The sequence below is a fragment of the Microtus oregoni genome, unplaced genomic scaffold (assembly GCF_018167655.1).
Source record: "Microtus oregoni isolate MIOR12 unplaced genomic scaffold, Mior012 000005F_ref0000423, whole genome shotgun sequence".
Taxonomy (NCBI): Eukaryota; Metazoa; Chordata; class Mammalia; order Rodentia; family Cricetidae; genus Microtus; species Microtus oregoni.
In genome coordinates, this window is record NW_024543064.1 from 30,349,047 (window position 1) to 30,363,309 (window position 14,263).

General features: G+C 41.3%; 1 non-coding gene and 1 pseudogene across 1 annotated transcript; both read right to left on the reverse strand.

Moving 5' to 3' along the window:
- Nucleotides 1-10,444: 10,444 nt before the first annotated feature.
- LOC121448998 lies at nucleotides 10,445-10,551 on the reverse strand. Its single transcript, XR_005974457.1, has one exon. It is a non-coding gene; the product is annotated as a U6 spliceosomal RNA (small nuclear RNA).
- Nucleotides 10,552-11,138: 587 nt separating this feature from the next.
- LOC121448618 lies at nucleotides 11,139-13,027 on the reverse strand (annotated as a pseudogene).
- Nucleotides 13,028-14,263: the final 1,236 nt, after the last annotated feature.

A 14,263-nucleotide genomic window follows, 5' to 3' on the forward strand; every position in this document is an offset into this window, starting at 1 on the left:
TGAGTTCAAGGCCAGCCTGATCTACAAAGTAAGTTCCAGACAGGCTCCAAAGCTGCAGAGAAACCCTGTCTCAAAAACAAAACAAAACAAAACAAAAACAAAAAAGAAAAAGACAAAGAAAAAAAAAGAAAAGAAAGAAAAAGTGAGAGGACTGGGAGGAGTTGGGAGAGGGGAAGGAATATGATCAAATATATTGTATAAAAATGTTTAATTAAAAATAAGTAGGGGCTGGAGATATGACTTAGTCATTAAGATCACTGACTGCTCTTCCAAGGACCCAGGTTCAATTCCTAGCACCCACATGGCAACTCACACCTGTCTGTAATTCCAGCCCAGGGATTCTACACCCTCATACATGCATACATGCAGGCAAAACAACAATACACATGAAATAAAAATAAATAATAAATCACTAAACAACTAAGTCTTACATTGTGATCAATGTGCATGTTGGTATATAGATGTCTAAGAACAAGTTTTCTAAGAGTTTTTACAAGAATTAATCTTGCTCTGTGCCCTTACTCTTTTCCTATCTTATTCTAGCCGGTCTCATTCCATCTTTTAAATAAAAGCTGGCTCAACCATCTCAATGACTTCATGATCTATTAATGTCTTGTAACCTGCAATTTGAACCATATCCTACACTTTGCCAACATCAACTGCTACAAATTTTAACTCTTTTGTCCCCGCCCCCCTCAGTCTTTTTCAGGGTAGAGTCATGCTATGCAGCTCTGGCTGGTCTAGACCTTGCTACGTAGTCCAAATTGGCCTCAGTTCTGTGGCGACCTTCCTGTCTCTATCTCCCAAATGCTGGGATTACAAGCATGTGCCACCATAGCCAACCAAAACCTTGGTTTTAAGGATTCCTAGCCTCCCCAACTGGGCGGTTTCTCCCACTCTCCATCATTTACTCTGCTGCTATTTCCCAGCTGTATTAGAAGTGGATCTCTTATGGCCCATGCTCAGGACCTCAGAAACTTTACATGTGCTCGCTTGTACTCCACCTCCCCCCATCCCCGTTTATCTTTCCAACTCTCAGGTGACAGAGGGGGAATCTCTGTGAGTGAGGCCAACTGATCTACATAGTGAGTTCCAGAACAGTCAGAGCTACAATGTGAGACCCTGTCTCAAGAAAACAAACAAACAACAACTTTTATTCTATTTTTAATTACGTATATGTGTGTCTGTGTGTGGAGATGCATGCGAGAGCACAGCAGGTGCCTAAGGACTCCAGAAGAGAGCATTGACTGAGGTTCTCTGGAGCTGGAGTTACAAGTGTGTGTGACCCTCCTAACATGGGTGCTAGGAACTGAGCTCAAGTCCTCGGCATGAAGGGTTCTGTGTTCTGAACTACTGAGCCATCCCTCCAGCCCTGCAGCCTTTCCCTTGCTTCGTGACTTGCCCCTCGTTTGCCAGGATATTTAGTTTGCTCACCTGCTCTAGACTCTCTCAAAAGCAAAATTAAGTCAACGAAAAACCCTTTTAAAATTCAATCTCAACTGCTTTTTTTTTTTTTTTTTTTTTTTTTTTTTTAGTTTTTCGAGACAGGGTTTCTCTGTGGTTTTTGGAGCCTGTCCTGGAACTAGCTCTTGTAGACCAGGCTGGTCTCGAACTCACAGAGATCCGCCTGCCTCTGCCTCCCAAGTGCTGGGATTAAAGGCATGCGTCACCACCGCCCGGCTCAACTGCTTTCTGAGTCAGGTAAGTGTGGTGGAGTGAGACAGGAAGCAGGAAGGGGGCAGGTCGGAAGGATGCAGTCTGGACCAGCAGTGAGGAGCCTGGCAAGGAGGGAAGCAGCAGGCATGGAGTCCAGATTTGTGTGAATGGGTAGAAAGCAGGAGTGGCATTTGAACTCAGAAGAGCATTGCTTAAGCCCTCATTTTGAGACTTCTGCTCTAGCTCCCACACCTTAGTTACCCAAGGCTGATGTCTGGAGTCAGGTAGGCTTAGGTTCAACACCAGTCCCGTCATTTCTGAGCTGAAAGACTTCAGATAAACCCCAAGCCTTCTTGATATCTGCCAAAAGTGGTCCAGGCCTATAATCACAGCACTTGGGAGGTAGCTGTGGGATGGAGTAGGAATTCAAGGTCAGTCTCAGCCACAGAGTTCAAGGCTAGCCCGGGCTGCAAGAGACTCTCATCTCAACCAGAAAACCAAACAACAAAAATCATCTCATTGAGTTGGTTTAAGAATCATTAACACCAGCATATCCTAATTCTCATTATTAGTCCCCTACTAACATTAATTACCATGGTGATTACTTGTTGATCAAGTCCTGTGCCAGGTAATATTCTAAGGACCTCTTAGAGAAAGGGTTTTCAAGTCAAGGATTTCTAAGTGCTCCTTCTGATAACTTAATTAACATTAACTATTGGAGTCCGTACCATGTAACAGAGAGCGGGTCGGCTTTCTTCCAGTGGGTGTTAATCACCCACTATGATGTCACATACTTAAAGGTCTGGAGCTCCCAAGCACTCATAGCCCTCAGCCTCCAGGGACTCATGATCTGGCAGACACAGTGAGAGCTATGTGACTATAGAGGGCTATGAGATTTTTTTCCCCTGTAGGTCCTTGTTCCAGGTGACCCCCACTTTGGCTCTAAACCTTCCAGTGGTTCTGCCTCTCCTTTTCAGTCTTCACCTTTGGGTCCTAACTTCCTTACATGCCCTTAAAGTCTCACCTCCCACATGTGACCAACAGGATTAGGAGAGAATTTTTGCATTCCCGATCTCTCCCTGCATAGGCTTCCAAACTGAGTTTAGCACATATTCGAAAGATACGTAGATACCTGGTGTGAATTTCATGTCATCACTTTTTGTTTGTTTGGTTGGTTTAGATTTTTTTTGAGATAGGGTGTCTCTGTGTTAGAGGCAGGGATAAAGATGGTCTGGTGCAGGCTTTTGAAACCTCAAAGCTCACCCCCAATGACAAACCTCATCCAACAAGGCCATACCTTACTCTCTCCCACTCCCCGAGACAGCCCTGGCTGTCCAGGAACTCACTTGGTAGACCAGTCTGACCTTGAACTCAGAGATCTGCTTCCTCCTCCCTTGTGCTGGGACTAAAGGTGTCCACCCTACTCCCAGCTAAGACCTCACCTCTTAACCCCTCCCAAACAGTTCTGCTACCTGGGGATTAAGAGGTCCCTGCAGGTGTCCAACCGGAGAAGCAAACCCCAAGAAGAGATAAGAATGAAAACCCTGTGTAGACTGACTTCATCGACCTGGATCAGATGCAGGGAGTCTAATGCCTCCCTATCAGCAGATCTAAACACAGTACAATTTGGGGAAAGGTTTCCAGGCAACAGTCAGTCCAGTCGGTCCACTCCCAGGTGCACAATGAAGCGTAAGTGTCATTACACCAGGAGGGTGGGTTCTAGCTAAAAGGCCTGGAATCTAGTATGGTCTCAGACCTATAGCATAGAGGTCATTGGGCCATTCAGTACTTGTGAAATCTCCCCTAAGGATAAGTAACAGTCTAGGGAGGGAAGAGTCTGAGGATAATCATTCTGGGAATTTGGGTGAGGTCTGTCCCTTCAGACAGCAAAAATGTCACCAGGACATTAACAGCCTTCATTCTCAGCTTTCTGGAGGGAATGCAGATGTTTGATTTTCATCTCCTCCATTGAGGAGACGCCCCTGTGTGACTAACATTATTGGTTCTCTTAGTGCTTCTCTGTGAGCACAAGGACCTTTGCGCCCCCAACATGGGACCAAGCATTCAAGCATAAGAGCTTATGGGGCCCACTCTCATCGAAACCACCACAATTGCCAAACCCAAATGGCCAAGTCATTCCACTGTAGCTCCTCCATCTTTTCTCCCCTGGTGGTACAACGTGTCATTGGCAGCCCTTGACATTCATCCGTTCTCTAGCTCCGGGAAGTAAATAGAGCTGAGATTCAATTGTTGGACTCTAGCGTCCAAACACCGAGAAGGAGTCGCCCCCAGAGACCACCTCACACACCACAGCCGATGCAAAAGCATGAGGATTTTATTAATTCTGTCATGACAGGGTCCCCCAGCATTTGGGAAGCCAAGAGACCTCGAATAGCTGGTACAGTCTACTTTTAAAGGGGCCACAGAAGTAAGGGGGTTGTTCTTTGACTATTCTGATTGGCTTATTTGAAAGGGCTATTACCAATAATTGACTGGAGAGCTGTTGCCAGATCAGATGAGATAAGAGGTCATTTTGACCCCGTTTCCCAGGGGACTAAATCAAAGCATACGTGTATGGGTAATTGTTCAGGAACTGAGTACGTGCGAGTGTAGCTGTTAGGTCCTTGGTTCCCAGGGGAGGAGGGGAAGCACTATGGCACGGAGGCTGAGAGGATTCAGAATTGTCAAAAATGGCTTCAGGATTGTCTTAAAGTCTTACACAATCAGATCAGACTGATTCCAAATCGTAATATGTATGTATATATATAATTTTATAAAAAGAAAACAAACTATAATTTTTCATTATACATACCAATCATCTACACCCCCACCCCTTCCAAATCACATTCTATAACTAATACTCCACTCTACTTCCCAATGTAGATAAAAAGTCTAAATGTGTGCTCTCTACTATGTACTGATCTGCCATATGTAGCAATGTAAGTTTTTAAGAATCTTGCTGGGTACCACTATACTTTTTTTCTATTTTAATAAGGCCTTATGTAGCTCAGGCTGCCCTTAAACTCATTGTCCTCCTGCCTTCAGCTCTGGCATGCTGGGATTGCAGTTGTATACCACAGTCTGGGCTAAATTGAAATTAAATTAGGCCTGTCTGTCAACTTGACGACATCTGGAATTAAAGCCCCAGTAGCTGGGCACACCTGCAAGTGATTTGTTCTGGAATGGGTCATTTGAGGTCGGAAGACACACCCTAAATCTGGGCCACACTTGGTGGCAGCCTATATAAAAAGATGTGGAAGAAGACTTGAGTGTTTGCTTGCTTGCTTTTTGCCTACTCGCCCCCATTCATGCTGACAAGTTAATTTCCTCAGTGGCATTAGAGCCAATTTCTTTGGGATTCCAGTGTATACCGAAGACTGGCTGAGACATCCAGCCTCATGGACTGAACAGCTACTAGATTCTTGGACTTTCTGCTGAGAGAAAGCTAGTGTTGGACAGGCTGGATTACAGCCTGTAAGCCATTCTAATAAATCCCCTTTCTCTATATACCTATATATGTGTGTGTGTAATATAGATGTGCATATAATGTATATATCTATCTCTAAAACCAATATTTGGCCGGGCGGTGGTGGCGCACGCCTTTAATCCCAGCGCTCTAGAGGCAGAGGCAGGCGGATCTCTGTGAGTTCGAGACCAGCCTGGTCTACAGAGCTAGTTCCAGGACAGGCTCCAAAGCCACAGAGAAACCCTGTCTCGAAAAACCAAAATAAATAAATAAATAAATAAATAAATATAAAACCAATATTTACATTATGATTCATAACAGTAGAGAAATTAGTTATGCAGTAGCAATGATAATTTTATGGCTGGGGTCACCACGACATGATGTGTTAAAGGATTGTAGCATTAGGAAGGTTGAGAACCACTGATCTAGAGAACCCTGACTAAAAGATGGTCTTGAACTCATGGCAATCCTTCTGCCCTAGCCTTTTGAATATTGAGATTACATGTGTAGCCACCATAATTGACTCTGTCGGTATGTTTTTATTTGCATGCTTTTGTTTGGTAGTATTGACGATCAAATCTAGGTCCTCATACATGCTGAGCAAATGCTTTATCACTATAGATATGCTTTATCTATAGACCTGGCCTGAAGTTCAATTTTCTGAACTTGTAACAGGCGTTCTTCTGGGCCACCAACCATCCTCCAAATCATGACATAGAGACTTCTTATTGGTTATGAATGCTCAGCTTTGTCATATCCTTGTCCCACTAGCTCATAACTTAATAAACCTGTTTCTTTCCATCCACTTTTTGCCTCGGGGCTTTTTAACCTTTCTTTTGTTCGGTATGTCCTACTCCATGTCTGGCTGGCTGGCAGCTGCCTGGCTGGCTAGCCACGGGTGTCTGTCTCCCTCTCTTTCTCCCTCATTCTCTTCTTCCTTCTCTATTTATTCTCTCTGCCCTTCAGCCCTCCTCTGCCTAGCTATTGGCTGTTTATCTTTTAGACTACTCAGGTGCCTTAGGTGGGCGAGGTGAAACAGGACTTGTCTTTACAGAATTAAACAAATGCAGTGCCAGGCGGTGGTGGCGCGCGCCTTTAATCCCAGCACTCGGGAGGCAGAGGCAGGAGGATCTCTGTGAGTTCGAGACCGGCCTGGTCTACAAGAGCTAGTTCCAGGACAGGCTCCAAAAAAAAAACCACAGAGAAACCCTGTCTCGAAAAAAAACAAAAACAAAAAAATTATTATTATTTTATAATAAAATAAATATGATTGGTCAGATGGAGTCATGTGTCTGCTCTTGCTGGGGATAAGCCATAGGAGAATGAAGATGGACGCTTAAAAGAAATCCCACACTAGCTCAGAATTGAGTATAATAAAGGGTTATTTATTTAGGGGTAAATTCACAGATCACCTTCCTCTGCTCGAATGGGGAATAGGAACCAAATCCAGCAGCCAGAAGAGAGAGGAGCGTGCACTTTACCTTTACCTTGGCATTTATAGATAAGAGACCACGCCCAAGTGGGCTGGTATCTTAAAGGCCATTGGCTGAAGAAGCTTGCACAGCACCTCCCCTTTTTGTTTAAATAAAAGAGTTCCAAACCCAATACAAAACTATATACACTAGGAACAGATATCAAGTATAAAATTAGACTTACAACCAGCATAAACAGTATTAAGCAAAGAACATATGCTAAATGTTTGAATAAACATTCTATTCTAAGGAGTCTAAGTCTTGTATTGGAAATGGCTTGGCTAGATCATAAGAGGAAAGTATCTACAACTATCTAATCTTCAACCCCATTGAAGGCCCAAGAAGGGAGATAATATTACTTGAGTAGGCAGGAAGTACAATCAAGCAGCTTCCAAAATGTGTAGCAGATGACAGAGACAACTGGCTACCTGAACAATCTCTACCAAAGTCTCATCTACAATGTTGAAGCAACCAACTTTGGATAAGGCCTTGAGTAACTGACAGACCATTTTCAGAGGGAGGAAAATTTTCAGAACCGTCTTACCCGGTCTTGGCAAGGTTTGGTGGTCTCTTTTCTTGTATCCTGCTTGTCCAATCTGGACACCATGCACTTTGTCAGTGGTCGAGGCATGGGCAGTTCCTTGCCCAAAGGCCAGTTGTGCCAAGAAAAAAACAAGCTCCCAGTGAAGTGTCTTCAGTACCCAACATTTTCTTGGGAATAGATTGGTGCTGCCAGGAGCAATTGTGTCTCAAGTCAACAGAACCCTAAGTTATTTAAATGCCATGTTCTACAGATCTTTTAAATGGTTGAAGATTACCTATCTATGCAGAATACAATCTCTACATATCTAATTATTAGACTGCCTATAACAAACATGAATGACTGTTGACCTATAATACTTACTACCTATATAGCTTAAAGACTTCAAGACTCAGGCTGGAGAGATGGCTCAGTGGTTAAGGGCACTGGTTGCTCTTCCAGAAGTCCTGAGTTCAATTCCCAGCAACCACATGGTGGCTCACAACCACCTGTAATAAGATCTGGTGCCCTCCTCTGGCATGCAGCATACATGGAGGTAGAATGTTGTATATCTAATAAATAAATCTTTAAAAAAAGACTAAGACTTCATATTAGAATATTAAAGATCTTTAAACAACTGTACAGTAAACAAGGACAATGACCTCAAAATGATCAGAGGCAGAAATATATAATGAAGTTGTATCAATATACAAAATGTCTTAAGCAGAGGTAGAAACATGCATGCACACAATCTGACAAAATAACTTTGCATAGGTATGCAAATATTGCAAACAGGAATAAGAGCATATTCAATAAACAAATATAATTAAACTTGTATCAATATACAAAAATCTATACCAATGTAAATTGTCCATAAATAATAGCTTGCAAGTATTCACTCTATTACTCACTATACACTAATCTATTATCCCATTCAATTTTACCTCTTTTTTTTTTTTGAGGAGATCTCTGGGCCTACATAATTTCCACCCCAACCCCCAACCCTATGAGTAATAATCAACCCCTAAATGGTGTCCCTAACCCTGAGGACAAACTTTGTTGGGCAAGGGGACGCCGTCTTCTAGAACCGCTTCTAGCTGCCAAGGGGGCGATATTCTTTCTATGGGATCCTGTAAAAGTAAAATGATGGTTGGTTAAGTTTCACAATTACTGTCTGGTATAATTGCAAATAGTCTTTGAGCAGTCGATAGGGTTTTTCTGAAGTTCTTATTTGGAGTTCTGGCCAAAACACGGTAAGAAGGTGTACCATTTCAGCAGCTGGTACCTAAAACCCAGTCTCATAGCAACGCTATCAGCATCATGATGTCATATCGACCAGGTGGAGTTGTTGTTGTGGGGTCCCATCTTCTTCCTGGGAAGCTTCAAAGATTAGTGCAGGAAAAGCTACTGTTCACTGTGGAAAACTTAAACATTATTCATATGGGCATATATTCAAAGAAAGATACGATATAGACAAAATGGGCACAGAGAAACATGAAATAATTCCTTAAAATCTATTTATCTTCTTTCTGTCACATACCAGATGACTCCTGACATGAAACAGAAACTCTGAACTTTTCTTTTACCAATATGCTTGGATGTAGAGAAGGATAGCTCCAAAGCCAGTTTAATATATATAATAAAATAATGAAATTCTTTTTTTTTAACCCCTACATGACCTGTCCTCATAAGCCATATTCCGTTTTGCTTGATGATGCTTTCTGGATAGTTATTTTTTTCTTCTTTAGGCATCCAAATATCCAGGATCTCTTGACTTTTGGAAGATGTGTTTTTTTCCTGCAAAGACAAGAACAGAACCCTGCCCCAGCCTTCATGAGTTTTCTTACCACCTGTATGGTTGACACCACTATGGATGAGCTGTCATTTCTCTTTCTCGAGAGATTTTTCTTTTTCAAAGTGAATCTTTATTAATTTTGATGGTATCCATAGCTTTTCTTCTCCTGTGGAAACAAGAGCAAAACCCCTTCCCCAACACAGCACACCTCCTAATTTCCATTGTGAAATCCTTAAAACACACTAGCTAATTTAATTCAGAAATTTTTTTTCTATTATCCATTGTCTCCCTGCTGGTGTTGTTCATTTCTCATTAGCATTAATAAAATTAAAGTTTGCCGGGCGATGGTGGCGCACGCCTTTAATCCCAGCACTCGGGAGGCAGAGGCAGGCGGATCTCTGTGAGTTCGAGACCAGCCTGGTCTACAGAGCTAGTTCCAGGACAGGCTCCAAAGCCACAGAGAAACCCTGCCTTGAAAAACCAAAAAAAAAAAAAAAAAAAAAAAAAAAAAAGAAAAAGAAAAAGAAAAAAAAAGAAAAAAGAAAATTCAAGTTTAATAAAGCATTATGCAATCTATTTCTGGGGGCATTTTCCATCCCTTTCTGTTTGTTCAGCATATCCTTTATAGTTCAATTTGATCTTTCTATAACTGCCTGACCTTTCAGATTGTTTGGTATACCTGTAATATGCTTTATATAATAAGCAAAAAACTGTTTCATTTTCTTAGACACATATGCTGGACCATTGTCTTTATTTGTGCAGGTATACCCATGATGGCCATAACTTTTAATAAATGCATGATTACTGAATCAGCCTTTTCTGAACTCAAGTCAGTTGCCTATTGAAAACCTGAATAGGTGTCAATGGTGTGATATACATATTTTAATTTTTCAAATTCTGTAAAGTGGAACACATCCATCTGCCAGATTTCATTTCTTTGAGTACTCTAGCAGACCTGTATGGGATCAGATGTGTGTTATATATATAGGACAAAGCCTATTCCTGATTATGTCTTGAACCTGAATGAATAATCAAGTCAATTCTGTATCATCTGGTATAAATTCAGCAGTTTTGATATGCTAGACAACTTTTTCTGAATATTGGGAATCAGTAACAGTATTGAGAGGATCTTTAAGATCCCTTAGTACCATGAGAATAGCATATAATTCTGCCTTTTGAACAGAATTATAAGGGCTTTGTTCCACCTTAATTCTTCTGATTTGTAACCTGCCTTTCCTGATTTATTTGCATCAGTATAAAATGTACGGGCTCCAGTTATTGGTGTATCATGTACAATTCGGGCAAGTATCCAAGTAGTTCTTTTTATAAGGCTAAGTCTAAGGTTTTTGGGATAATTGCTATTAATTTCTCCCAAAAAATTAACACAAGCTCTTTGCCATGGCTCATTGTCTTACCATAACTTTTAAATTTCATCAGTAATAAAAGGCACTATAATCTCTGCTAGATCTATACCTGCTAGTTGATAAAGTCTCGATTTTTCTTTTTTCTTTTTACATTGGGAAACTTTTATTTTTTTAAATATGGAACGCTTCACGAATTTGCGTGTCATCCTTGCACAAAGGCCATGCTAATCTTCTCTGTATCGTTCCAATTTTAGTATATGTGCTGCCGAAGCGAGCACTGGGAAACTTTTATTAACTTAAATTGGCAATCCTAATTTTGCCCACCAAGTTCTTTATGTATATCTTAAGATTTAGGTTGAGGGGGCTGGAGAGATGGCTCAGAGGTTAAGAGCATTGCCTGCTCTTCCAAAGGTCCTGAGTTCAATTCCCAGCAACCACATGGTGGCTCACAACCATCTGTAATGGGGGTCTGGTGCCCTCTTCTGGCCTGAAGTCATACAGACAGAATATTGTATACATAATAAATAAATATTTAAAAAAAAGATTTAGGTTGATAACCCTGCAGGTGTTTTTACTTGCAGAAACATGAAGTCTTGCAGTTATCATTGTCCTGTAATGATTAAAACGGTGTTCAAATAATCAACAACTTCTCTAAAATACTTAGAAGATATTCTGAGGAGTGCTTCAAAGTTCTGTGTGTAAATAATGATTGATACATTTAAGATATTGATGCTGAAGATAAATATTTCTTATATAAAACATTGTTTTCACACACCACTGTTCTAATGAAGCAGTTATTAGATATATTTTCATACTAAAGAATAAAGCTTTATCTTTGTAGTTAGTTATTTTATTTATAGGACTCTTAGCAATGAAGAACTTTGTATCCAACAACAGTAAATAGGCATACTGCAAGTGATGTTTTGTAGAGGAAGCAAAAAAGATGGCTGAAACAAAAGAAACCAGCAATTTGCATCATACGTTTTTTATATAAACAGTTCATTCTGAGCAGCAGACTCAAACACAGACCAAATGCTTTCAAAGGTTCGTGAGGCGCTACGTGGGTGATGACATTCCCCACACACTGAAAAGGAAAGGGACGATAGCAGAGAACACCGTATAATAAAGAGCTACAGCACATTAACACCGTCAGCCAGCCTCCAAGTTCTCACTCAGATTGGCAACTGAAACTTCACATCCATGTGGGCTTCTTTAGCTAAGGTCACAATTTCAAGAGAGCTTCACAACCATTTTAGCAGCTTCATCCAAATCATCACAAGCAAGAATTTTAAGTCCACTGTCTGCTATTAGTACCTTCGCATCGTCAACTTGTGTACCTTGTAACCGTACCACGACAGGTATTTTGATTTCTAAATCTTTAACTACCATAACTATTCCTTTTGCAATAATAACATCACATCTCATAATTCCTCCAAAAATGATGACCAGAATAACCCGCACCTTTTTATGTGAAGTGATAAGCTTAAATGCTTCTGTTACTTGCTGGACTGTGGCACCTCCACCAACATCAAGAAAGTTGGCTGGAGTCCCTCCATGTGGTTTTATTATATCCATTGTGGCCATAGCCAACCCAGCACCATTTACTAGGCAGCCTATGCTCCCATCCAGGCCAATGTAGTTAAGAACTGCATTAGCTGTCTGTTTGTCCCTTTTGTCTTCCTGGGTCCAGTCCTGGAGATCAAAGATCTTCTTTTGCCGGGCAGTGGTGGCGCTCGCCTTTAATCCTAGAACTCCTTTAATCCCAGGACTCTGGAGGCAGAGGCAGGCGGATCTCTGTGAGTTCTAGGCCAGCCTGGTCTACAAAAGCTAGTGTCAGGACAGGCTCCAAAGCTACAGAGAAACCCTGTCTCGAAAAACTAAAAAAAAATCTTCTTTTGGCGATATGCTGAATTTGAATCAAAATTGATCTTTGCATCCATATATAACACCTGTCCGTCGGCATCTTCTACCATTGGGTTTATTTCTACCATAGTCGCATCATACTTCAGAAAAAGGTTATAAAGCTTGACCATGTTTTCTGCTGCAGAATCCACAATGTTAGCCGGAAATCCCATCTTCTTGCAAGTGCCACAGCTTGTTACTCTCTGATGCCTTCTACTATATCAACAGATTCTTTAATAATGGCATCAGGATTCTCAGCAGCCACATCTTCAATGTTAACGCCACCTTGTGCACTTCCTATCAATACAGGGCCTTGAAATGACCGCTCCATTGTTATTGCAAAGTAATATTCTCTTCTTGGATATTTCCGCTCACAGACCAAAACTTGGTTGCATATTCTGCCCTTCGCTCCCGTCTGCTTGGTGATCAATTTTTTTCCCAATCATCTGGGAGGAAGCAGCTTTTACTTCTTCTGGAGAGAAGACTATCTTCACTCCTCCTTTGTGGCCACTTGTAAATGTTCCTTTTCCTCTGCCGCCAGCTAAAACCCGTGCCTTTATCACAACATCCTTTGACCCTAATTTTTTGGCGATTGCATAAGCTTCATCTGATGACTTTGCCACAAAGCCTTTGGGAACACAGACTCCAACTTCCCACAATAAATCCATACTCAAGTATTCATGCAGTGAGAGATTCCTTTGTTGCTGTGGCTGTATTTGGAGTCCATGCTTGTTAAACAAGCCAGAATTTCCCAGAACCTGGGCGGCAGCCCACAGCATAAGCTGCAGGCTGTGGCTCCTCAGGGCAGGTGTGGCCAACTGTCGGCTGGCCATAGAACATGGACACCGCCATTCCTGAGTCCGACCTCAATTTTCCTTTTATAATTAATTCAGAAACTTTTTCCACATAAGTTTTTAATTTTTTTTTTACTTGGTTGATGTGATAAAAAAAGACCCATTCTAAGATAATAGCTTCTCTCTGAATTAAAATTCCTATAGGGGAAATTCTGAAAGGCAATATGACCAGAATACAATTAAGATTTGGATTCACAGGGGCTGGAGAGATGGCTCAGCGGTTAAGAGCATTGCCTGCTCTTCCAAAGGTCCTGAGTTCAATTCCCAGCAACCACCTGTAATAAGGTCTGGTGCTCTCTTCTGGCCTGCAGGCAGACATGTAGACAGAATATTGTATATATAATATTTTTTTTAAAAAAATTGGATTCACTCTATTTACACATGCCTCCTGTAATTTCTCTTCAATGAAAATCAGCAATCAGTCTCTTTTAATTTGTGCCTTGTGTTCTAATCTTCTGTAAACCTATTTTATAACCTAGGTAATTGACAGAATCTCCTCTTTGTATTTTTTCAGGAGCAATTTGTAATCCCCAATTAGGCAAAACTTTCTTTACTTCTTCAAACATTCTTCCTAAGGTATCTGCATTTGAATCAGATAACAAAATGTCATCCATGTAGACTTAGAAAATTATTTACATATTATTTCCAATGGCTGACTTACAAAGTATTGGCAAAGGGTGGGGCTATTGAGCATTCCCTATGGGAGGATGGTTCACTGATATCTCCTAGTAGTCTGAGAATTATAAGTAGGCACTGTGAAGGCAAATTTTTCTCTGTCCCTTTCTTGTAAAGGTATAGTGAAGAAACAATATTTTAAATCAATAACTATAAGAGGCCATCCTTTTGGTAATAGAGAAGGCAGAGGAATTCCAGATTGCAGAGGGCCCATAGGTTGAATTACCTTGTTGACAGCTCTTAGGTCTGTCACTATTCTCCATTTTCTAGATTTCGTTTTAACAACAAACACAGGACAATTCCAGGGACTGGTAGATTCTTCAGCATGGCAAGCACCTAATTGCTCCTGTACCAGCTGGCTTTTTGTTTGTTTGTTTGCCTTTGTTTTCGAGACAGGGTTTCTCTGCAGCTTTGGAGCCTGTCCTGGAACTAGCTCTTGTAGACCAGGCTGGCTTGAACTCACAGAGATCCGCCTGCCTCTGCCTCCCAGGAGTGTTGGGATTAAAGGCATGCACTATAACCAGCTGTACTAGCAAGTCTAAAGCCTATAGTTTCTCTT